This window comes from Chrysochloris asiatica, unplaced genomic scaffold, assembly GCF_000296735.1.
Source record: "Chrysochloris asiatica unplaced genomic scaffold, ChrAsi1.0 scaffold00314, whole genome shotgun sequence".
NCBI lineage: Eukaryota > Metazoa > Chordata > Mammalia > Afrosoricida > Chrysochloridae > Chrysochloris > Chrysochloris asiatica.
In genome coordinates this window covers 793,517-819,199 of record NW_006408832.1, presented here as the reverse complement: position 1 = coordinate 819,199, position 25,683 = coordinate 793,517, and the positions used below count along the sequence as shown (strand labels likewise).

Below are 25,683 nucleotides of genomic sequence, written 5' to 3'. Positions count from 1 at the left end.
CCAGCGCTTTAACCTCGGCAGCATCAGGACGCCTTTCCAGTTTGGGAGATGCCTTTGGAAGGGCTTTGTGACGGAAGCGTGACCCCATTCTGACACATGGTGTCCCCATGGAGTTTTCTGGGTAGATGGTGCAGTGGGTTGAGCGTTGGGTCTCTCACTACAGGGCCAAGGTTCAAACCCACCAGCTGCTTCACAGGGAACAATTGAGGCTGTCCGCTCCTGGGAAGATTACTGGTCTCAGAAACCCTAAGGAGCAGGTTTGCTCTGTCCTGGAGTCCTGGTGTGGTGCTGTGGGTTACTTAATGCGCTAGACTGCAAGGTTGACAGTTCAAACTCACATGGAGTATGTCTTTGATTTGGGGTTCATCTCTACGGAAGCTGACAGCCACATCTTTGATTTGGGGTTCATCTCTACAGAAGCCGACGGCCACATCTTGGATTTGGGTTTCATCTCTATGGAAGCCAACAGCCACATCTTTGATTTGGGGTTCATTCTACAGAAGCCAACAGCCACATCTTGGATTTGGGTTTCATCTCTATGGAAGCCAACAGCCACATCTTGGATTTGGGGTTCATCTCTATGGAAGCCAACAGCCACATCTTTGATTTGGGCCAGAAGCCGACAGCCACATCTTAGATTAGGGGTTCATCTCTACGGAAGGCGACAACCACGTCTTCCTCCTATGGCGGCTCCCAAGTCGGCCTTTCATTTACAAGTCATGTCCCTAGCCATGGTGCCATCGGGGTCTTTAAAGCAATCTATTGTTTAGTGCTGTCGAGTTGGTTCTGACTCACAGCAACCCTGTATAGGGTTTCCAAGGAGCAGCTGGTGGGTTTGAACTGCTGACCTTGTGGTTTACAGTCCAGTGCTGATCCTACAGCGCCACACCAGAAGTCCACAGAACAATCTAGTGATCAGAAAATAACAAGGTCAGCGTGTCTTCTGTCCTGTCCCCATTTGTGGAGTGATGAACAGAGTAAACCTACTGTCCTTCCTACTGTCTGAGTCTGCCATGACTGCAGGTGTGAGGGAGGACAATGTCCCTGGTTTTTACTGCCCCTCCCTTCACGGGGGATGCTGTCTGCCCCACCTGTGCTCCTCGTGGCTCGGGCCTAGCCTCAGACCTGCCTTCAGTGTACCTGCTCTGCTCCAATCCATTCCAAGACCCGGTGGCGCCTCAAACTCCCAGGTTCAGACGGGAACTCAGCCAGCCCAGCACCCCTGTCTCTGACCACCACATCTTGGCACATCATTCCCATCTCTGCAGGTCTCATTCCTTAGTGCAGGAATGTGTTCATCCCCTCTGGTGGTCTTACTGTGGCCCCTGCGGCCACACTGCATTGCTGAGGAGCGTGATGTCCCCAGGTCAGGGCTTGGCAGGGTGCCCAGACTCCAGCCCCCCCACACCTGAAGGCCAGACAGTCCTCCTCCCCAGAGGTCCTGCCGCTCCAGCACTCCGGGAAGTAGAATCTCACGTCCCTCTGGGCCAGAGCTCCACCCACCTCTCTTCCTCGCTTGCTTCCTCTTTGCAGGGATGGTGTAGGGTCCTGATGAGCTGACTCCTGGGGTATCTGCCTTGCAGAATTCCCTGTTCTTCACCCTGACCTCTGTAAGGGCTCTCTGGACACTGTGGAGGCAGCTTGTTCCACTGGGGAACCTCAGTACACGTCCAGGGGTCACTGAGACCTGCGTCCAGCTGGGCTACTGGGACAGCTGACTGCTTCCTTTCCCAAGCTCCCCCTGTGCTGTCCTACCTCAGGGTCTAGCTCATTGAAGAAGAAGCATAAATGGGGGTTACACAGATCACCCCAACATGGGTGAGGTCAAGGAGGAAGGAAGTGTCTGGAGTCTCACTGTAGCTCTGTATCTGTCTCCCGGCTAGGCCACCTGGGCCAACTTGATCCTCCTCCCGGAGCCTCAGTTCCCCTAATCTGTAGAAGACAGCTCTGCCATGCACAGCCCCAGGATCAGTGTGGTGTTCTGGCAAGCTCTGGGGGACTGGTGCCCCTGAGCCTGCCCCTTATAGCCATGCCTCTGTCCACAGGGACCCACCTGGAGGTGATGTCTCTCCTTGTCTGCCGCCTGGGTGCTGGCCAGGTGTTCTGCCTCCAGCCTGCGGAACGCCTCTTCCTGCAGGGCCTGTGCCGCTCGCACGCTGCTTGCTTCGCCCTCCGCCCGGCGCTGACCTGTGGGGACAGATGCCCCTAGATCAGTGGGGCTGCCATGCTGGACTGGCGAACGAAGGCTTGGTGGGTGTAAGTGATGGCACCCTGATGTTCCTGGGCTCTGGGGGAGTCCTGGTTCCCTCTGCCTGGACTCTAGCTCCCCTCCCCAGTCCTGCTGCCCACTGTCCTCTGCCCTGCTTCGTTTCCTTCCACAAGCATCTTTCTTCACTGACCAATGTGGATGTGGGCTGGGCCCTCCTGCGCTGACCCTTCCATGGGAGTGGACAGTAGCAGATAAACACAGGCCTGTGAAGAGTGGTGGTAGGGACTTCTTGAGGACAGCTATCTTTGGACAGGGGCCTGACCAGAGAGAAGTAAGCTGAGAGGCCTTCTGGGGGCGGCACTCTTGGGGTGGCCAGTGTGATCCTGCAGCAGTGGTGGTGGACGGGCCGGGACTACACTGGACAGGACCTACAGGGTTTCTGTACTTAACCGCCGGCCCGCAGGGCCACCCCAGCAACTCCCTGAACCTCGGACTCCCAGTGTAGGACTGCCCCTCCTGGGAAGGGGACATAGCGGTCACCGTCTTCAGCAGCAGCCAGTGCCTTTTGCAGCTGCACAGCTCGGCTCTGGGCTCGAGCCCGCATGCTCTCCGCTTCGCTCAGCCGACTGCTCAGGCTCACTGCCTGGCAGCGTGCATCATCCTGGCAGAGGGAGAGGCCAAGGTCAGCAGGGTAGCCTAGACGGTGGCCAAGGTATCCACCAGCAAGGGACGTAGCTAGGGTGGCAGCTCAGTTTAGCTTGGGGCCTGTGGCACTATAGGATCAGCACTGGACTTCAAACCACAAGGTCAGCAGTTCATAGCTCACCAGCTCCTTCTTGGAAACCTGACAGAGGGTCGCTGTGAGTCAGAACTGACTTAACAACACCACAACCACATGGGGCAGGTGGGGTGGTGAGGTGGGCAGGCAGTGCTGTGGCTGAGGGGAGTTGCATGGGGGCCCAGGAGGCTAAACTGCCTCCTGGGGGTGTGTGTTTGGGGGGCACATCCCAGGGGGTGGGGTGATCGGGGACTTTGCTGATCAGCCTGAGGGGCATTTCTCTTGTCTTACCAAGGGCAGCCTCAGCACTGTGACCCGAGGGGCCCAGGGACAGATGGACAGGGGGATAGTTAGACAGCAGTCTGGGGAGCCCAGTGCCCCCTCCTGCCTATGATGTGTGTGGGAGGGGCGGGCCACAGGGGCTCACCCTCTCTCTCTGCGCAGCCCACATCTTCTGCACCACGTCCTTCAGTGCATTGCGCACACAGGCCACGTCCAGGCTGCTGTCCTTGAGGCTTGTGAGTGGTGAGCCGGGTCCTTCTGGGGGGCTGGTGCTCTGCCACCCTGTGTGAACCTCGGTACCTGGGCACATGGGGACAGACGTGCAGGTCCCTCCCTCCACTGCCCTCTGCTGTGGGGTCCCAGGGAGGAATTGGGATGTCCAGGTGTCTGGCAGAGCTGGGACAGAGCTAGGCAGGATGCTGACCTTTGGTGGGTGAGCTGGGCCGCTCTGGGGAGACTGAGGGGCTCTGTCCCCGGAGCCCCAGGCCACGTCTCAGTGTAGAACACAGTCGGTCCAGTTGGGTCTCCGCATCCCTGCGGGCGTCCTCTGCTCTGGCTAACTCCTGCTCCAGGTTGCAGATCCGAGTGCTTGCACCATTCAGTCGTGCCCGGAGCCCCTCGGCTGTGCCGTCTGCCTGCCGCAGCTTCCGGGCCACACTGCGCACTTCTCCTCGCAGCGTCTGCTCAGCAGCCTGGCTCTCCCGGAGCTGGGCCCCAAGTTGCTTTTCCCGGGCCTCGCTGCCAGTTTCCACCTCTGCCAGCTTCCGCTGTAGCCCCAGGACCTTGGGATGGACATGGGAAGGTAAGCAGGGCCCCTGGGGTCACTGTCCCAGTCCCACCCACTCACCCCAGGCCCTCAGGTGGGGACTCTGGGCCTGCCCCGCAACCCGAGTTGGCTAGGGGGTCCCTGAGCTCTGAGTCTGGGACCCTCAGCATCTACCTGGCCTTTTAGCAAACAGGACAGGCTGGCATTGCCCTGCGAGTGTTTGCAGCTGGCGTGGGGGCTGTGAGCACAGGTGTGGGTGTGTGAGTGGAAGTGTGTTTGTGTAAGGGGGCTATAATATGAGCCTTGTGGCTTTGGGGACCCCTGCCTCCCACCGGGCTCGGACCTTGGAGAACCACCGTGCCTCCTTTGCTCTGCCCTCGGTATCCTCTCCCTGGGCAGTGGGCTGCTCAGGAGACAGAGTGAGGGACAAGTGGCCTGGACCCTACTGCCTCGCCTTGGGGTCTCTCTCCTGGTCAGGTGGGCCCTGGCCTGGTGACTCCTCAAGCACACAGCCACCTTGCCCACCTCCTTCCTGGCTGCCTCGCAGGCCATCTCCAGCTCGGCTGTCCTTCTCTGCAGTTCCAGTGACTCCTGATGGCCTAGCTGCAGCTGCTGTGTATCCTGGGTAGCTCGGGCTCGAAGTTCGTCCACCTCTCGGCCCTTCCTCTGGGCCTCAGCCTCCAGCACCTTCATCTGTGAGAGTGGACCCTGCCTCAGTCATGCGTCCTTCTCCACACCCAGGGAGGTTCATGCTGGGGACCAGGGTCCATTCCTTCCAGAGCTGCTACCCTCAGTCATTCTACAAACACACACCTGTAGCCACTCACAGGATCCAGGACACTGTGGGAAGCCAGGAACCCTCCCTGTCGGGGCCCAGGGTTGTCGAGGGAGTGTGGACCCATGGCCAGGATGACAGTCTGTGAGCTCTGTGTTCATGAGCTGCGTGATTCTGGCCAGACCCCTTAACCTCTCTGAGCCTCAATCGCTTCAGTCAGAGAGTGAGGAAGGGACAAGCTTTCCTCACAGGAGTGCTGCGTAGATACAATGAGAGACTTCTGCCCAAGAGTGGACCCGACCTCAGTGACCGCAGGACAGAGTAGGCAGCCTGGTAGGGTTTCAAGGCTGCAATCTTTATGGAAGCAGACTGCCTCATCTCCCTCACAGAGGCTGGTGGGTTGGGAGCTGAGCACATTAACCCTTCACCATCCAACCTCACCCACTGCCACCAAGCTGATCCCAACTCACAGTGACCCTACAGGGTGTTTCTGAGACTGTACATCTTTACGGAAGCACACAACTGCAGCTTTCTCCCATGTAGCTGATGGTAGGTTTGAACTGCCCGCCTTACTGTTAGCAGCCCACTGCTTAGCCCACTGTGCCACCAGGGCACGTTTAAATGAAAATAACACATGCAAAATGCCTGGTGCAGAGGGAGTGTTCATGTTAGAAACATGGCTGCAAATTCCTTTGACACATATTTCATTCAAGATTCTACTTTAATCTTGTGATCAACTGAATGAAGTGCAAGTGACCTCTGACCTCTGAGGTAAACTCGGAAAAGATGACGCAGCATCTGTCTTATTCAGCGGGACACCTGATTGTGGGGCCTGGGTCACCATGCTGGGAGGAAGCCAGTGCCTCGTAGAGAAGAAGCATGTAGTATCCAGTGGGCATTTCCCCTGAACTCCCAGCTGAGAACCAGCAGCAACTGCCAGACATGTGAGACAGGTCTCCAACCATCCCAGCCACAAACCATGGAGTCATTCCTAGTTGTTAAGGCTTCTCAGCTGAGCCCCTGACACTGTAGAGCAGAATCAAGTTGGGATTCCTGACACACAGAACCCAACAGCATAATAATATGCCTTTAAAAAAAAATCAAAACAGCTAATTTTGGGGTAATTTACCCCACAGCACTAGTAACTTGAACAAAATGTAGTGCTGAGAATGTGGTGTGATCACAACACAACCCTGAAATGTGATAATAACTTTGGCACTGAGCCAAGTGGGAATTGCAAGTCACCTGTAGGAGACTGTTAGTGAATGCTGGCCATCCGAGAGACTGGGTATGGCTGGGGAACAAGAAGAAACAGGAAAGCTGGAGGAAAGGAGAGCTTCCTCTTACAGTGTGGAAACTGACACTTGTGATAACATGTAAAATGTATCTGATCTAAGAAAGGATATTTTTGGGCTGAGCACTGAAGATACGACCTGGATGTTTCTAGCTGTCCATAACAAAACACCGTGGCTCTATGGCGTAATCACTGGACTGCAAATCACAAGTTGATGGTTGGAGCCCACTAGCCGCTCCATGGTAGAAAGATGAGGCTTTCTGCTCCCACAATGATTTATAGCCTTGGAAACTCTATACAAGGTTATTAGGAGTTGGAACCAATTTGACAGAACTTCACAACAGTAACAAAATGAGAACCGAGAAAGATGAACCAAAGAGTGAGCTATGTTCAGTTTTTGAGTGGAATTTGGAGGAAAGATAAAATATCTAATGCAATCATTTTAGGCAGCAAAGAGTTCTGAAGGTAACATTGTAAGACTGTTAAAAATCTCCAGATGTAAGGTGGTTTCTCATGAATCTTTCAGACAAAAGGCCTCCTAAGGATTTTAAAGACAAATATCATAGACCCTCTCTGTTAAACAGTAGGGCTGCTAAGAATCTTAAAGGAATCCAAGGTAGAGAAGGGTTTATTTCGAAGAAATCTGTAAGTGTGGATGGAGTGGATTATAAATTGATACACAGGAAACCCACAGAGTTTTTAAGAGTTGTATTGGCTTAGACTGAAGGGAACAGAGACGGCACAAAATGAGTGGAATTCTTTAGCTCCCTAAACTACTATAAGCAGAAATACAGAATGAGCAGCTTACTGAGTTGCAAACACAGGTCACTTATGGATAAAGACATAGGGGATGGTGGCCCAAAGTCCAGAAAACAACTCTAGAGAGCTGAGTTCTAACCAAGAAACTGACAAGTGGCGCCGTCTGGAATTCAGAACTGTTAGGATCAGTGACTACTGCATGCTCCCAATTCCTCTCTGTGAACAGAAGCATCTACTATGTGGACCCTCTGCCCGTCCCACTGTTGGGGGGAGGCGGGGTAAGAGCAATGATGTGTGTCCTTGGCTCATGTGTCTTCAGATCAAGAGGAACTGTACATGAGGAGTCATACCCAAAGAGCTGACTCAGGAGTTTCACCTCACAACCTGGACCTGACTCCTGACTTAGAGCAAAAGATCTAGGCCTCAGGCTCAGCTTGGGATGAGACTGCTGGGGGGTCACAGTGGGATGAGGTTTCTGGGGGTCACAGTGGGTGAGGTTTCTGGGGGTCACAGTGGGATAGGTTTCTGGGGGGTCATAACTGTATGAGGTTTCTGGGAGTCACAGGGGGATGAGATTAACGTACTCTGTGGGTGATGTGAATGTAACTAACCCATAGCTAGAGGGTGAAAGGCAGCAGTGTAGGGGACATGACCACAGCCCCTTTCACATTCTTCCTGTCCAGAGGGCAGACCTACAAGGCTCCATCCTGCCCCTTGAGTCTGGAGGCACTGGTGGGAGTGGTTCCACATGACTTTTGGGGCTCAGTCAGGAAATGCAGTGTCTGCCTTGATCCTTTGGGGGCTCTGAGTCACCATGCTGTGCCCAGGGACAAGACCTGCTGAACTCCCAGCTGACAATCAGCGTCAACCACCAGACACACAGAGGAGATGCCTCAGACAATCCCAGCCCCAAGTCATGGAGTCAGCCTGGAGTCTGAGTCTTTACAGTGAGGTCTCCACTGTGGGAAAGATTCGATTCCGTCCCTCCCAGTCCTGTGTGAATTCCCACAGAGCTTATGAACACGACACAGTGGTTTCGGGGGACAATTCGTTTTGCAGTCATTCAAGCCGAATGTCGTCATCTTTCTCTCTGTCTCTGTGAGACTGTCTTCTTGTTACCTCCCTGGGTTTGCTATCGGTGCCTCCTGGGGCAGGTCCAGCCAGGAACCTTGTGAAGCTGAGTGGGGTCCTTTGTACTTTTGGTTTTGTCCTGGGACAAAGTGCTACAAAGGCTGAGGCATGCGGGGGGCGAGGTCTTTGGCCTGAGGGGTGGTCTCAGCAGAGGTGGGGGCTGTGCAGCCTTCCTCCTGGGCTGCTCTTACCTGTCTTCGGAGGTCTTGGAGCCCACGGCGAGCATCCACCCGTGCCTTCTCCACCTCTCTCAGGCTGGCCCGCAGTTCCCCCACCTCCTTCTGGGCCACTGCGCTGGCCTCCTCCAGGACCAGTAACTTCTGCTCATTCTCCTCCTTGGACCGCTTCAAACTGCAGAGGGACCAGGGCTGGGGCCAGGGAGACTGCCCAGGCTGCAGCCTCCTGGGGCTGACTGGTAGGCCTGTCCAGCAGGTCTTAGCTGTCCACATGTCCAGAACCCTAGCCTCTGTAGAGCCCCTCTTGCCTTCTGGTTACACCTCCAACCAGTGCCCAGGATCCCACCCTATCCACACTGCCAGAGGACCACACTTTCAGTCCTTCCCAATGCCTCCACTGTCTACCCCTTCCCCCACTGAAGCTTTGGCCTTGCTGTCCCTCCTGAGGGTCCGTCTCCCAAGGGCCCAGGTTACATGGTTGGTCTGCACATGGGCCAGCACTGTGGGACCTGGCCTAGGAGCAGCCTTTTTGTGCTGTCCTCCAAGGGGCAGCCCTTACCTGGCCTTCTCCTGCTCAGCTGTGCGAATGGCAGTCCTGAGCTCCGTGTTAGACAGCTGCAACACGTCCTTCTCTCGGGTCTCATCACCCAGCACCCGATGGGCCTCCAGGACCTCCCTGCGAAGCCCCTCTTGGCTCTCCTCGACGCTCTGCAGTTCCTGGCGCAGCGTGACCAGTCCTTCCTGGGCCACGTCCAGTTGTAGCTGTAGCTGCTTAGCCTGTGGGGGCAGCGTGTGGCTCTGAGGTGTCTATTGAGGGTCAGGGGCCAGAGGCTGGGGGTTGGGACTGTTGCTCAGGTAGGACCCCAGTCAGCTTGTGACCTCTGGGCTCTGGTCTGGCAGGTGTCCAGTGTCCATGGGATGGGGTCCCCAGGTGCTCAAAGAAGATGCGCTGTTTGCCAGCCCCCACATCTTCCCACCCCTCTAAGCTCGTGCTCATGGGGCAGACTTCATCTCCACCCCTTCTGGCCTCGGTCCTGCCCATCTCCCCCCTGACACTAGGATTGCTGGTTGGCAGGGACTGCTCCAAGATTCCCACCCCACCTACTGCCCCCGGATGCTCACCCCTCTCCCCTCAGTAGTGGCAGGACACTGGGGGTCGGTCATGAGCCATCCTGTGGTTAGGTCAGGCGGCAGTAGTCTGGGGTCCTGGGACCAGAGTCCCTAACACTCCTCCCTGAGGCCTCTTTGCCCTTCAGTGTGAGGGGCATGGATGTGTCACTGTCCCTTTCTCTACACCAGGGCCTGGTGGGCGGCATCAAGTCACTGGGGCAGGAGACTCTGGTGTACCAAGAGTCAGTTCTGTATGTGTTCCACAGAAGCGGGGACTCACTACAGCAGGCCCCCAAAGCCACCTTGGGTGGGGTGGAAGCTGGGGGCCCAAGGTAGAGCAAATTTGAGCCCCCTCCATCCTTGCTGCTCCAGACCAGCTCCAAGATGACTCGAGGAGGGGGCTTTGTGAGTGGACTTTGTCCACCAAGTCTGCTCTTGTTGCCTTACTTGGCTTGAATGACCTGAAGACGGTGACACTCCACTGCCGGTTCCCACCCCTGGGGCTTCCAGGTGGGGCCTGTTGAGCTGCCCTGGCTAAGGGGGATCTGGGCCCCTCCCATTAGGTCCTTGGGTACCAGAGTCCCATGGTGGGAAGGTCTGGGGGAGAACTGAACGTGGACAAGTCTTATGTGGAGAACTGGGTAGTCACTCCCTAGCACCTGAACCCCAGCCCTTGGGGTCTCCAGACCCCAAGGCTCTCACACTCGGGCTCTGAAGCAGGGTGCCTTAAGAAGGCTCCACTCTGGACTCTTAGGGGTTCCGGGGAAGAGACAGAGCAGGCAGCTGTGTCCTTGGTTTGGGGGGTACCCAGGAACCCCCAGATTTGCCAAGAGCAGCCCTTTCTCCTGGCCCTGCACACGGGCCGCTGGCCAGGCCCCCGGCTGGCTCCAGCCCCTCCTGCTATCACTGTTGTTCTGTTTTGGGGTAGGGCCCGCCCCCCACATGTGGGAGCACAGCCGTGTAGAGTGTTTTCCGCTGAGCTCAGCAGAAACTCGCCCAGAGGGTCAAGGACCAGAGAAAGGGCCGGTCCCTCATAAGTAAACTGTTTTCATTTCCCGGGGAGAGGAGATGAAAACAGTGAAAACAAACTGAGGAAGAGCCCAGCCTGGCTCCCCCGTGCCCCCCCACACCCCCTCCCTCGGCCTCATGAGAACAACCATCCCTTTTACAGGAATTTTACAGCCAAATCGCTTAATGTGATTATGAAAATTATTTCTTTACTAGAAATTGTATAAACAGCCTCTTTTGAAATTTCCTGCAGGGGGGCAACTCACGTGGTGCTCTGCATCGAGGGCAGAGGGCTGTCGGTGGCGCCTCCATCCAGCATGTGGATGCATGTGGGTGCATAGTGTGCACATCACGTACACACGTTTGGTGTGAATGTGCTTCTGTGTGCACACATTCATATATGCACAGGCGTCTGCTTACATACATACAAGCATAATGTGTGTGCATGTGAGTGCGTGGGAGATGCATCTTGCACATATGATGTGTTTGGAATGCAAAGATACATATGCAGTGTGCAAGTGTGTGATGTCCATATGTGGTTACACACATGCATGTGTGTGAGCATGTGAGTGCAGGCATGCATGCACAATTTGTGAATGTGTGCAGCAATGGGTGCCAGTGTGGGTGCATGAAACTGCATATATATGCACATGCTTACATGCATCACTTTACATGCACGCATGAGTTATGTGTGCATAGTAGCCTTCTGGGCCATATGTGTGTGCATGCACACGAGTGCATAGGGCGTTCAGACACGTGTGCAGCAACAGATGCGTTTGCTGTGTGGATGTATCGGGTGTGTATTCACACGTGCATGTGTGCACATGTGCCCAAGTGTCTGTTTACATGCCTGTGTGATGTGTGGGTGTGTATGGGGGTGTTTGGCGTGCATGGTGCCTGCATGTGTTTTGTTGTTGTTATGTGTTAAGTGCTGTCGAATTGGTTCTGACTCTTAGCAACTCTGTATAGGGTTTCTGAGGAGCAGCTGGTGAGTTTGAACCTCCGACCTTATGGTTCAAACTGATCTTACAGCTAAACCCACAGCACCACACCAGGACTCCACAGCATACCTGTGTGAATGGAGATGTGCACAGTGCACATGCATGTGCTCACACATGTGTTTACTGTATGTACACCCATGTGCATGGAGATGTGTGTGCCTGCATGCGTTTACATGTGTGTATACTGTGTGCACAGCACAGCCATGTGTATGGAGATTGTGTACGTCCATGTGTTTACATGGATGCATATTGTGCACCCAAACATGTACATGGAGATGTGCAAATATGTACCTGCAGGTGTTCACATGTGTATGTTGTATGCACACCTGTGCATATGGAGATGTGCCTACCTCCATGTATTTATTGTGCACAGATGCATGTGCATGTGCTTGCATCATGTATATTGTGCACACACCCACACATATGGATATGTGTACCTGCAAGTGTTGACATATGTGTATTGTACACACATCTATGTACACGGAGATGTGCACATGCGTGCCTGCATGTGTTTACATGCATGCACAGCGTGACACTACACAACAGCAGTGTATGTACACGGCCACATGCCTGTGTGTAGCTATATGTGCATACATGCATACATGATCAATGGTGTCCAAGTGTATGTGAGTGTGTAGGGGTGTGCATGTTTGTGACATTCATGATTGGGTTTACATGTGTGTGCATGTTCATGGAGTGTGTGCACACACACGTGGACCCCAGGCAGGGCTGTGAGAAGCCTGAAGTTCCCCAGTTTAAAGGCTGTGAAATGTTATGGTTTCCATGGCAACTCTGGGCCAGCCTGGCGCCTGGGAGGGTTCTTCCTCACTGCCTCTCGCTGCTTCAGTGCACCCCCTCCCCCTCTGTCCCCCCTTCTCCCCACCTCTTCAGCCTCTTCTGCCTCCCCACACCCTTTCTGGGGACTGCTTCTCTCAGAACCTGGAACTTTTCACCAGGCCCCTGCTGTCTTCTTCATCCCCCCAGCCCCCAACTCCCCCCTGCCCCCTGCTTTAAAACCTCCCCTCTGCTTCTCCGTGTGGCCATTGAGCGGCTGACTTTGAAATCTGTTGAAAGAGGACCTTTCTCTTTCGGGGCCAAAGTAAACAACGCGTCATGTTAAATCACACTCGCTTCCTCCCGTTCCCCCTCCTGGTGCCCACCAGAGGGGACTTTGGGGGGGGTGAGCCCCACTCTTCACCCGCTGCTGCCAGTGAGGCTGCTTCCCCCAAGCCTGGAGCCCTGTGGCGGCTACTCGCTCTGGCGCCAGGTCAGGGCCTGTCTGTTAGCCTTGGCCAGAAGCCAGGGCCATGTGGGAGGGGCTGCCAGGTCCTCCAGGCCCCACCTGGGCTCCAGGCTGCCCCTCCCCAGCCCCTCAAAGCCTCAGAATCCAGAATCCGGCCCTAACCCCCTGATCCCACTGCCCCTCATCAAGCCTCAGAAACACCCCTCAGATCTGCCTGCCCGCTGGATCTGCACGGGCCTTTGCTCCCTCCAAAAGATTGCCTCCAGGGGACTCCCATGTCAGCCAAGTGCCCCTGAAAGCCCCGCCAGCACCCACTTCCTCTTCTGCTCCTCTACCCCAGGCACCACAAACTCTGTCTGTAATCATCCATTTCACCATGCAATTCCACAGAGTCCACGCCTCATGCTGTTAAGGGGTCAGAGCCTGGGTGGCACCTGCCTCATCCAAGGAGCACCCTTGGCTTGAGGTGGCAGACCAGGCAGAGAGGTTTGTCCTGGGCAGAGGGCAGCTGGACTCCCAGGAAGGCCCTGCTGATCAAGGACTTCCTGCGCTGTAAGGTTCTCCCCTGCTGGGATCTTGGGTCCTCACAAGCAGATTTGTCTGAGCTCCAGGACCCCGAGGTGGGGTCTCGGATGGGGAGGAAGAGCCCCATCTAGGACCCAAGCTGCCTGTGGAATTTTCTGGGCAACTTTTCTTTGGAACTCAGCCAGGTCCCCGTTTACTGCCTGAAGCCTTATTCATCACTTTAGAAAATTTCTTTTCACTCACAGATGAAAGTTTGTCTCTTTAGCTGGGAGAGTGCCCAGTGGTCTGGGGTCTAGGTATCAGTGAGGGGGATGCAGGCCCATCTGGCCTCCTGCCCCTTGCTCTGAAGGGCACCCACTCACCTCTCGCTCCACTATGCTGCGCTCTGACGCCATCTCCCGGAGGTTGGCATTCAGAGCTGAGGTCTCAGTCTGGTGGGCATGGATGGCATCTGCAAACTGGGCCTGCAAGATCTTCAGCTCCTTGGTCAGTGTGGATATGGTGGCCTGGGGGGAGACCAGGTGTCAGGGACCAGCCCAGAGGCTCAAGTTGGGGTCTGCTGCACCTCAGCCATATGTTGTCCTGGGACCAGGGGGATAGCTCATTCGGACAGTACCAGGTGGCTGGAGGTCAGGACTCCTGAGTTGATCACTGTCTACAGCACCAGGGGTAAGAGGCATGGGGCACAAGACCCCCGAGAGGGTGCACTGTGGAGGGGGTCAGCTGCACGGGGGTGGCCTGAAGTTTCACATCTCCTGGTTCCCTTTTCTCTGGACCTTTCCTGAGGGGTCCCTAAGTTGCCAGACCAGAGGCAGGTGGGCAGCAGAGCCTGACCAGTGGAATTGAATGCTGGCCTCTCTCCTGTTCCTGGTCAGGCTTGAGGATGTCCACATGACCAACAAGACAGGAAGGCCTGGATGTGCCTCTGCCCAGCTGGGCTGGCTCCTGGGACATCGGATGCAGGGCTTCCCTCACTCTCCAGACCCATGGGACCCCTAGCCTAGGAATGCAGCAGTGGTCCTCAGTCAGCCTGCACTTTCCTTAGGCGGGACTGACTGACCTCCCTGACCCCAGCTCTAAATGTAGAGCACCATGAACATACACACCCATGGGGTCTCACACACCTGCAGAATGGGTCCCAAGAGTTCTAACGTCTTCACCTGAGTCCACCTTCCTGTCAGCCAGTGACCACACTGCCCACACACGCTTATCACCATGCCCTATCCAGGGAGCACGGACCCTCACAAGCCCCATCCGAGGTGCCCCTCTCTGCATGCCCAGTGCCTAGGGGTGGGCAGGGCAGTTCTGTACCGGGTTGGCGGTATCACGTGGTACTCCTACTCAGGGTCTGTGGGACCCTCAGCCCACACTCTCCGGGCTCTGCAGCCTCGCCGCATGTTGGGGCAGCTGTGGTGGGGGACTCCCCACAGGTCCAGCCTCTGCAGCTAACCAAGAAGCCTTCCTTGGTGCCTTCCCTGCTGTGGCCCCTGTTACCCCCTCAACCAAGGGCCAGGTCATGGCCACTCAGTGAGGTCCCAACACCCTGCGGGGACAGCAGACAGGCTGCAGGCTGGGTTGTGAGGCTGGGGTCCCTCACCCAGGAGGCTTGTTTTATATCAGGGCTCCCAGACCACCTTGGAGTCCTGGTGTGGCACTGTGGGATTAAACACTGGACTGCAAGGTCGGTTTGAACCACAGGGCTGTGGTTCAAACTCACCAGTCGCTCCTTGGAGATCCGGTTGCTATGAGTTGGAACTGATTTGATGGCATTTTACAAGAGCAACAGCCACCCTGGCTGGCTTTTCTCTCCTCCTTCCTGGTGGGTCTAACTTCTGTTTTCCAAGTTGAGGTGGCAGAAGAGCCCTAAACAAGCGCCCCAAAGATCCGGATGCTGGGAGACTCAGCCAGTGGGAAAGAAGGTTCCGGAAGCCAGCACAGCCCCCAGGAGACCTCTCCTGCTTTCGTGTTCCCCTCACCTGCATCCTACATGAGTACCTGAGTAGGACTCCAGAAGGTGAGGAGTTCTTGGACTAGACTTCCCTGGACCCTGTGGGGTCCAGCTGAGGGTGACCCGGGACTGGGGTGGCAGTGTCAGATGGGGGAGGCAAGGATAAGCCCTGGCTGCTCCCAACTCCTCATTGCAACACCCATCCAGCCTCAGAACCCTCGAGGACTGGGGACGAGCCCCTCCCCTGGCCAGGGGGCTGCCTGTTGATGAGCTCTGGGTCACTTAATCACATCACTGGGCCTCCCAAGGCAGGGGCACACCTGGGCTTCCTGAACTGAAAATGAGCCCAGGATTTCTAGAACATGTGTGGCTTCACTGCCCTGGTATTGGGGACAGAGAAAGCAGGACTGGCCCTGCTAAGAGGTGGGGAGAGGGACCCAGGCTGGGGATGAGGGTGGCCAGCACAGGGTCAGCACTCTGGACCTTAGCTATTCTTTGCAGGGTCGTCTCCTAGCTGTTGAGCCTGCTCCCTGTGACGACCCAGGGTATACATCCACCTCCACCTGTTCTCATCCGCCCTCACCCTTCCTCTCCGGGTCCTGCTCTGGACCCTCCCTGTCTCTGCATCCTCTGAATGGGGCTTGGCTGGGGCTTGGAGTTACACTGTCCCTGACAACAGCAATGGCCAGCCAGGGGTCCCAGCTGGCTGTCACAACAGCCTTAGTTCACTGTTGGGGTGGGCAGTTATTCCTAGGGCGCTCCAGGGCCCTTGGAGCCTCCGCAGGCTAAGGCTTTCCCAATCAGCTTGGGTTCCCAAAAGGATGCCTCAGACATCCGCTGGCCTTTGGAAGAGTTCTTGATGAGTTCCCTTCCTGGGCCCCATGGCTGCTCCCCTCTGCTCACCCCCACCTGCACCCTGTGTTCTTCACCGGGAGGGACTCAGGGACACAAGGGTGCAGGACCGGCTGCTGAGCAGGTGGGGCCCAGGCAAGGCCCCACTCTCTGGTCCCCCAGAGCTGGGGGTCCTGAGTCTTGGCTTTCCCTAAGGAGAGCTAAGCCGAGGTGACTCCCTTCATGTCCATGTGTACTGTCTCCTCCACATGGAGGCCCAGATGATGCTGGGGAAACCGAGGCTCAGGCAGCCCAGCTGCACTGTGTGGGCAGGGTCTCGGCTGGGTGGGGGCTCACCTCGGCTTGCTCCTGTCGGCTCTGGGCCTCCTGTCGTGCCCGCTCCAGCTCCTCTTTGACCGCAGACAACTCGTCCCTCAGCAGGCTTCTCTCTGCATCCTTCAGAGACAGGGCCTGGATGTGCCAGGGGTGCTGGTAAGGGGCAGGGTGTGGGCGACCAAGGGGTAGTCCATTTCTAGGCAGACCTCCACAGAATGCTTACAGACCTGCCAGCCTGCCATGTGTTTCTGCACATTACTGTGTGGGGAGGGGACAGGAGGCTCCCTACAGAGACAGCCTTTGAATCCCCCACTTAGAAGCCAAGTTCTGGGGAGAAGGCTGGTGGGGGTGGGTCCCAGAGCCTCTTCCTTCTGCCGGGCACCTTCCTGACCTCGTCTCTGTGCCCAGGCTGCCTCCATTGGGATGTCCTGTATTATCTGATCCTCAACCCTCTGAAGGCCCAGCACAGAGCGGAACTTCACAGCCACCCCTCCTGGAACCATGATGGCCTGTCAGCACCCGAAGGCTGAGTCTCACTAACAGTAGGGACACAGACACTGAGCTAGCAGTATGTAACCCGGTCATACATGTTCCCCAGGGGGGCAGCTGGGGACAGGGCACACACAGAGTGTGCAATGTTCAGGGCCATCAGCCACAATGTTGTAAAATGACAGGAAAACTGGGAACCCCTGGATATCTACTGAGGGGACGGACCCAGATGAAGGGTGACTCTTGAATTCAGAGAACATTACTCAGCCAGGACAAAGAACAACGAAGTTCTGCTACACAAATGTGGATAGGCCACGTGACTGAATGGACAACTGGTCAGGCGTGTCCACCAATGGTTGGGTGTGTGGATGGTCACATGTGTGGATGAACATCTGGGAGTGAGGATAGATGGAGGGATGCATGCATGGATGAATGAATGGATGGATAGGTGCATATATTTTATGGTTGTTAGGTGCCATCGAGTCAGTACCGACTCACAGAGACCTGATGCACAACGGAATGAAACACTACCCGGTCCTGAGTCCATCAATGCTGCCACTGTGCCAATCCATCTCGCTGGGGGTCTTTCCCTTTGTCTCTGACCCTTCACCTTACCAAAAATGATATCCTTCTCCAGCAACTGGTCCCTCCTGACAATATGTTCGAAGCATGAGAGATGAAGTCGGGCCATCCTGGCCTCCAAGGAGCATTCTGGTTGTAGGTCTTCCAACATAGATCTGTTTGTTCTTTTGGCAGCCCATGGCACTTTCAATATTCTCCTCCAATACCATAACTCAAAAGCATCGATTCTTCTACGGTCTTCCTTATTCACTGTCCAGCTTTACCATGCATATGAATGAGGTTATTGAAAATACCATGGCTTGCGTCATGTGCTCTTCAACAGTTTAAAAAGGTCTTATGTATGCAGCAGATTTGCCCGATGCAATACATTATTTGATTTCTTGACTGCTGCTTCCATGAGTGTTGATGGTTGATCCAAGCAAAATGAAATCTTTGACAACTTCCATCTTTACTCCATTTATATGGATGTTGTTTAGTGGTGAGGACCTTTGTTTTCTTTACATTGAGGTGTAACTGATAGCAAAGGCTGTGCTCTTTGATCATGAGTAAATGAAGGACCCTGAACCTGATCTTCAAAAAGGCATTGCCGATACCCCCAAGTGGCACCAAATAAAGTTCTGCTTAAGCTTCCAGTCTCCAGTAAAGCTTAAGTTTTTATTACGCCAATCGACACCCCCCCCCTGGTAGTTTCAAGTTTCGGGAAAATCTCCATAACCCCGCCCATTGGAAACTCGCCAGAATTGTACCCAGGACCACATTGCTTTAAATACCCCAGTGCTGTAAGAAACAGGAGGGTTCTTGGTCTCTCATGACTGAGTGCCCCCAGGTTTACTCTCAATAAACCTGCCTGCTCTTGAAGCCATGTTTCTCTCCTCATCTCTTTCTTTCTTATTTCTCACAGTATTTTAAGTCTTCTTCATTTTCAGTAAGCAAGGTTGCATCATCTGTATATCTCAGGTTGTTAATGAGTCTTCCTCCAAACCTGATGCCTCATTCTTTTTCACATACTCCAGTTTCTAGGATTATGTGCTCAGCATACAGATTGAGTAAGCATGTGGAAAGAATACAACTCTGATGCACACCTTTTGTAATTTTAAACCATTCAGTGTTCCCTTGTTCTGTTCGAACAACTGTCTCTTGGTCTGTGTACAGGTTCCTCATGAACACAATCAAGCGTTCCAGAATACTCATACTTCGCAATGTTGTCCTTAGCTTGTCATAATCCACACAAATGAAAGCCTTTGTGTAGTCAATAAAGCACAGGCAAACATCTTTTTGATATTCTCTGCTTTCAGCCAAGATCCATCAGACATCAGCAATGATATCCCTTGTTCCACATCCTCATCTGAATATGGTTTCAATTTCTGGCAACTCTCTGTCAATGTGTGGTTGCAGCCATTTTGGAACTATCTTTAGCAAAATTTAAATTTCATTCTATCTATCTATCTATTTTTGCATGTGATATTAATACTATTGTCCAAAGATTTCCGCATTCCGTTAGGTCACCTCTTTAGAATGGGAACAAATATGGATCTCTTCCAGTCAGTTGGCCTGGTTTTCAAATGTCTTGGCACAGATGAGTGAGTACCTTCAGTGCCACATCAGTTTGTTGAAAGATTTCAATTTGTCTTCCATCAACTCCTGGAGCCTTGTTCTTTGCCAATGCCTTCTGTTCACCTTGTACTTCTTCCTTCAGTACAATTGACTCTTGATTATATGCTGCCTCTTGAACTGGTTGAATATTAACTATTTCTTTTTGGCACAGTGACTGTACATCCCTTCCATGTTCTTTTGATGCTTTCTGCATCATTCAATATTTTGCCTATAGAATCCTTCAATGTTGCAAGTGGAGGCTTGGATGTTTTCTTCAGTTCCTTCAGCTTGAGGAATGCTGAGCATGTTATTCTCCTTTAGTTTTCCTAGTCTGTCTTCTTCTAGAAGCTCAGCTGAATCCTGTCCACCATGAGTGACCCTGCTGGTATTTAAAATACTGGTGGCATAGCTTCCAGAATCACAACAACATGCAAGCCACCAAAGTTTGGAGAACTGACAGACGAATGTTGAAGATGGATGTATGTACAGGGGGATAGATGGAAGTATGGATAAATGGGCAATTAGGGATATGCATGCATGAATGAATGAATGGATGGATGGGGAGTTGGACAGATGGGTGGAACAATGGCTGGCTGGATGGCTGGCTGGATGGATGGAGAGATGAGTGAATGGGCTGATAGGCAGGTGAGCAGGTGCATGCATGGATGAATGGGCAATTGGGCAGATTCATGGATGGATGGGTTGATGGACTGGTGGGAATATGCATGCATGGATGGATAGGTGGATGGATGAATGGATAGGCAGTTGGCATATTGATGAATGGATAGATGGATGAACAGATGCATGTATGATAGATGGATGGATTGATGGAAGGGTGGGTGTACGGCAGCTGGTGATGAATGGATGGATGGGTGGGTGTCAGCGTGGATGAGTGAGTAGATGGATGGATGGGCAGTTGGCAGATGTTAGGATGGGTGTGTGTATGGATGGATGGATGGGTGGGTGGATGTCAGCGTGGATGAGTGAGTAGATGGATGGATGGGCAGTTGGCAGATGTTAGGATGGGTGTGTGTATGTATGTATGTATGGGCAGTTGGCAGATGTTAGGATGGGTATGTGTATGTATGTATGGATGGATGGGTGGATAGGTGGAAAGCAGTCCGTCCCCAGGACTATTATAGAAGGAAAAGGCTGCAATAGCAGTGACTTAAAGGCTGCATTTGTCTGTGGGATTGCTTAGCTGCCACAGAGCCCTCATGCTGGGTCAGAGAAGGGATGGTGAGGTATGGGTGAAGACCCGCCACTCACTCACAGCTCGTCATCACCTGTTGCATTTCATGCTCCAGTTGGAGAAGGCTCTCATCTCGTTCCTGTTTCAGGTTCTGAATTTCCTCTTGCAGAGTCTCTCTCTCAGCTGCTCCTTTTGCCACCAGTTCCTTCTCCTGTTCCAGCTGGCGCATGACCACCTCTTTCTCCTCAGTCAGTGCCAGACTCATGGTGTCCTGTATCAAGGCAAAGGGACAGGCTGTGAGGATTGCATACACCAAGAGGTGCCCATGGTCTGGAGTAAGCTATGACTCATGAGACGCATGTACGTATGGAGGGATGGACAGATGGGTGGGTGGGTGGGTTGATGAATGGTGGACAGGTAGATGGTTGGGTGGGTAGATGGGTGGATGGGTAGATGGGTGGATGGGTAGATGGGTGGATGAATGAATGGGTGGGTTGATGAATGGGTGGGTGGGCCTCTAGGATTGTCCAGTCCCTTTGTCTTACACATAGGAGCATAGAAGTTCTGAAGGGCTTTTCTGGGGCTCATAACCCACCATCACACATTTGTTTAACACTTCATAGACCTTCTCTAGGCCTCTACAGTGCCAAGCACCATGTCACATCCAACAGGGCCTTAGTCCCCCAGGATCTTCTGACAAGTGGCCAGCTCAGGGGAGTGGCAAGGCCCCTCCAGCTTCAGAGCCTCAGGCTGTAGCCTGGTCAGCCGACAGCCTCATCTCCACAGCAGCCTTGGACACATTTTTGGGGTCCCAGGCATGAGGGACTATAGTATGGAGAGTGAGAAGGTCCTCCATTGTGCCCTCCCACCCAGGCCTGCATTGTGGCCTGACACACACTTCCCTGAATGGTCTCCATCCCCACGCCCTGCCCTTTGTGACCCTGAAGAATGTGGGAGAGCCTTGGAGGGGTCCCACAGGTAGACCTTCTCCCTGTGGAGCCGCGCTAGGTCCTCACGATGAGCCAGCGTCCTGCTCTCCAGGGCCAGCTGTGAGTCCCGTTCCAGCTGTGCCACCTGCTGCCGGAGTCGCTCCAAGTCCCACTGTAGCTTTGTCTCCCGGATCTCCCCAGCACTCTTCAGCTGCTCCATGTCCACTGAGAGCAGATGGGACATCAGGACCCACCAACCGGGCCCTGGGGAGCTCCCAGGGAACATTCCGTGCCACAGTCAGGCTTGGGACCAGCAGTGTCAGCCTGCATGTATGACTCGGGGTTGAATAGGGCTGGGGTGGGAAACATGGGGGACCCCTGAATGGAGCTCACAAAGTGGGAAGAAGGTCGGCCCTGAGTCTCGGACCAGTGCCTCCCCCAGTGACAAGGACTGGCACAGTTTGTCCAGTTGCAGGATACCGGGCCTTATACCGGTGCCCCGGGGGGCTTTGCATGGGGGCAGCACCTCGGGACTTGGAGAAGCACCTTGCAGGGCCTGCCGTGTGAGGCGTGAGCTCTGGGCCTCTCCCTCCAGCTGTTCCTGCTGTGCCTGAAGCTGCGACACCAGCCGTTGGGCTTCAAAGAGACTGCTCTCCAGGGAGCTCCTCTCGGCCCTGCAGATGAGCACCAGAGGACAGGGACCACCTCACCTACTGCCTACAGGGAGTGGTGCCGGCCCGAGCCCCGTGGTTGGGCAGCAGGCTGTTCACAGGGGACATCCCATTTGTCTTGGGTGTCTGAAAATGCACTTGGACTCAACACAAAAGTACGTGCCAGGTGAAATAAAGGCTAAAAGCAAAACAAATGACACTGAACGTGATGGATACAAGCGTATCCCCAAAACACGGGCGCTTAAGTCCTAATCCCTGTGCCTGTGGCCTGGGCTGGAGACAGGGCTTTCCTCTTGTTATCAGTTCAACTATGAGACCACACAGGAGTGGGGGACCTGTTTCCTCTAAGGGGTACCCTATGGCAGGGTAGAGCAAAGATGGACAGAGTCACATGGGAAAGACAAACGCCATGCGAAGACACACCTACGTGTCAAGGAGATGCCTGCGTCTGCAGGAGCTGAAAGAGACAAGACAGGGTCCTCCCCTAGAGCGGACAGATAGGCAGACAGACAGACAGGGAGGGCACGTCCTCATCGACACTCTGAATTTGGACTGCTACCTTTCTGTTCTATAAAGCCAACTGATGTGGGATCTCTTATTATGTGGGGAAGCCCTGGGAAGCAAAAACAAAATTTCAGAACTATACAACCCAAAAGCCAAAACCAAACCCCACAGTGCTTTCAAGGAGCAGCAGGTGGGTTTGAACTGCTGACCTTGTGGTTAGCAATCCAGTGCTTATCATATGATGCCACATCAGGACTCTCTCAGCAACCCTAGGGAACAGAGTAGAACTGCTGCACAGGGTTCCGGAGACTGTAAATCTTTATGGGAGCAGACGGGCTCATCCTTCTCCTGTGGAGGGCAAACAGCTTCTCAGCTAGCAGGCCAATGCTTAACCCTGACACCACCAGAGCTCCTTAGAATTACACAAGTAGTAAAAAATAAAGTGTGCAACAGATCTGAACACACTTAAAAATGGGAAAAATTTTGTACAGGTAAGATTCCATAATCTAACTTAAAACACAGATTTTCTCCAATTCTGCCCCTTGTCTTTGTATATGTAAACACACACACACAAAAGAACTTCAAAAGTTTTTGAAGTCCCTAACAATCTATCTATCTATTTATCTAACCACCCACCATCTATCTAAAGAACTAAGATTCAACAGACACAAGGCACTCCTACAAATGAATGGCTGATCATAAACTGATTCTACAGATGACAACTGTCTTCACAAAGGAAACACACACAAAAGGCCAGTCTGCACATGAAGTCCGTGTCACCAAACTAGAACACAGCGAGGTCAGACCTCAGCTTTGCAGTCTCATTAATCACATTCCAGACCAGCAATTACTTAAAATGTTGATAAAACCCAGTGCTGGAAAGGGTGTGGGCACAGCTTTCTTTAGGTGAAAAACATTCAGAACTTCAAATGTGCATTTCTTTGACGCAGCTATTCCACCTCAGTGCAACAGAAATTCACATGTATTGGTGTCCACTGCAGCCACTTACAGACTGACTGGCCACACTAGGGAGACTGCTTCCATGGGCTGCAGGTGGTCTCGCAAGCACCATGTTGACAAGGAAGCCAACCATGTCCACCAAGGGGCAAGTCAGGGACCCCACTGGATTCTACTTCTTCTGGGTCCTGGTGGGATTCCTGGAATGGCACTGTAGGGTAAGTGCTGGACGGCACTGTCGGTTTGAACTGCAAGGTTGGCGATTCAAACTCACTCCCCACTTCTTGGAAACCCTATACAGGGTAGCTATGAGTTGTAGCAACGATTGTGAGGTTGGCTCAGGACTGGGCAGTATTTCATTCTGCTGTGCACAGGGTCAGTAGGAGTCAGTACCGACTCAATGGCACCTAACAACCTGAGCTGGAAATGACTCGACAGCACTTAACAACCACAACAGGTCCTGGTGAGGCACTGTAGGATAAGCACTAGACTGCTAACTAAAACGTCAGCTGTGCAAACCAACACCCCTCTATAGGTTTGATATGAGTCGGAACCGACTTGACGGCACTTAACAACCACAACAGGTCCTGGTGTGATGCTGTAGGACAAGCACTGGATCACAAGGTTGGTTTGAACCATAAGGTCAGGGGTTCAAACTCACCAGCTGCTCGTTGGAAACCCTATACAGGGTTGTTATGAGTTGGAACTGATGCGACACTTAACAACAACAACAACAACTGGTCTTGGTGTGGGACTCCTGGTGTAACACTGGGCTGCTAACCACAAGGTCGGCAGTTCAAACCCACCAGCCTCTCCTCAGAAACTATACAGGGTTGATATGAGTTGGAGCCGACTTAACATAGCAACACCAGGTAACCCCTCAGCCCCAAGGTGCAGCCTCTCTCACATGTTCAGAAACCTTCGCTCAGCCCTGTGTTCCTGTCTGAGTGTTTGTCCCTGCCATGACGTGGGCTCTTCCAGGGTGAAACCATAGGCCGGGGTACCTGAGATCAGCTGCCTCCTTGGCGGTGACTTGGCTGTGCCTCTCCAGGGCCTCCTGCTTGGCTAGCAGCTGGACCTGCTCCTCAGACCAAGCCTCCTTCTCCTGCAGGGCTCGCTGCAGGGTGTCCATCTGGGCCTCTCTGTCCTGCAGGCTCTGTGCCAGCTGCTCCTCCAAGGCCTGCTTCTTGCATGTGACCTGGGGGAGGGGAGGGGGAGGTCTGGTTGGTAGAGACAATGAGAGTGAATGGGAGGGTGAGCAGGGGCCTGCTGAGGAAAAGGAGGACTTCAGAGCAAGAGTGCACAGAAAGAAATGTGGGAAAGTCGGGTGGACACAAACAGCACATCAAACATTAGAAGTGCGTCCGTGTGTTTTCACAGTGGAGTGGATGTCCACGCCCTTAACCATGACACATAGGTGACTGGATTGAAATCTCCCAGGCAGAAACCAGTGACCAACCTGAATGGTGACCTGTGTGGAGTCACATGTGCCCGGGGGGGGGGGCAGGAAATGGCACAGAAATGCCAGTGTAGAGTAACAGAAAACTAGACTGGTCCAGAACAAGTAGAATAAAAAATCTAGACAAAACAGACACTAGAATTGATGAGGTCCAGAGAGCTACAAAGGCACCAGAACAGGCGGCGCTGAGATCTCGGAGAGAAGAGAAGCACAGTGGATGAACCATCCCACCATTTGGAGTCTCTTCTTGCCTAAACAATTGGATCATTTAGAAGTTTTGGTGGAAAAGCTGAAAAGCAGTATTATGGCTTTATAAAAAAAAAAAAAAAGTAGTTGCAATCCTGCAAACTCCAACTCATGGTGCCCTGTGTGTCAGAGTAGAACTGTGCTCACAGGGTTCTCAGTGGATGATTTTTTTTCATAAGCAGACCCTACTCATGGTTCCCTGTGTGTGTCAGTGTAGAACTGTGCCCCACAGAGTTCTCAGTGGATGATTTTTCATTAGTAGATCCCACTCATGGTGCCCGGGTGTGCCAGAGTAGAACTGTGCCCTACAGGGTTCTCAGTGGATGAATTTTCATAAGTAGATTCCACTCATGGTGCCCCGTGTGTGTCAGAGTAGAACTGTGCCCCACAGGGTTCTCAGTGGATGAGTTTTCATATGTAGATTCCACTCATGGTGCCTCTATGTCTGTCACGAGTAGAACTGTGCTCACAGGGTTCTCAGTGGGTGATTTTTCATAAGTAGATCCCACTCATGGTGCCACTTGTGTGTCAGAGTAGAACTGTGCCCCATAGGGTTCTCAGTGGATGAGTTTTCATAAGTAGATTCCACTCATGGTGTCCCCGTGTGTGTCAGAGTAGAACTGTGCTCCACAGGGTTCTCAGTGGATGAGTTTTCATAAGTAGATTCCACTCATGGTGTCCCCGTGTGTGTCAGAGTAGAACTGTGCCCCACAGGGTTCTCAGTGGATGATTTTTCATAAGTAGATCCCACTCATGGTGTCCCCGTGTGTGTCAGAGTAGAACTGTGCCCCACAGGGTTCTCAGTGGATGATGTTTCATAAGTAGATCCCACTCATGGTGCCCCTTGTGTATCAGAGTAGAACTGTGCCCCACAGGGTTCTCAGTGGAT

General features: G+C 53.5%; 1 pseudogene; it reads right to left on the bottom strand.

The window, feature by feature from the left end:
* Nucleotides 1-25,683, bottom strand: part of LOC102835669 — a 74,390-nt pseudogene that overhangs the window by 15,078 nt on the left and 33,629 nt on the right.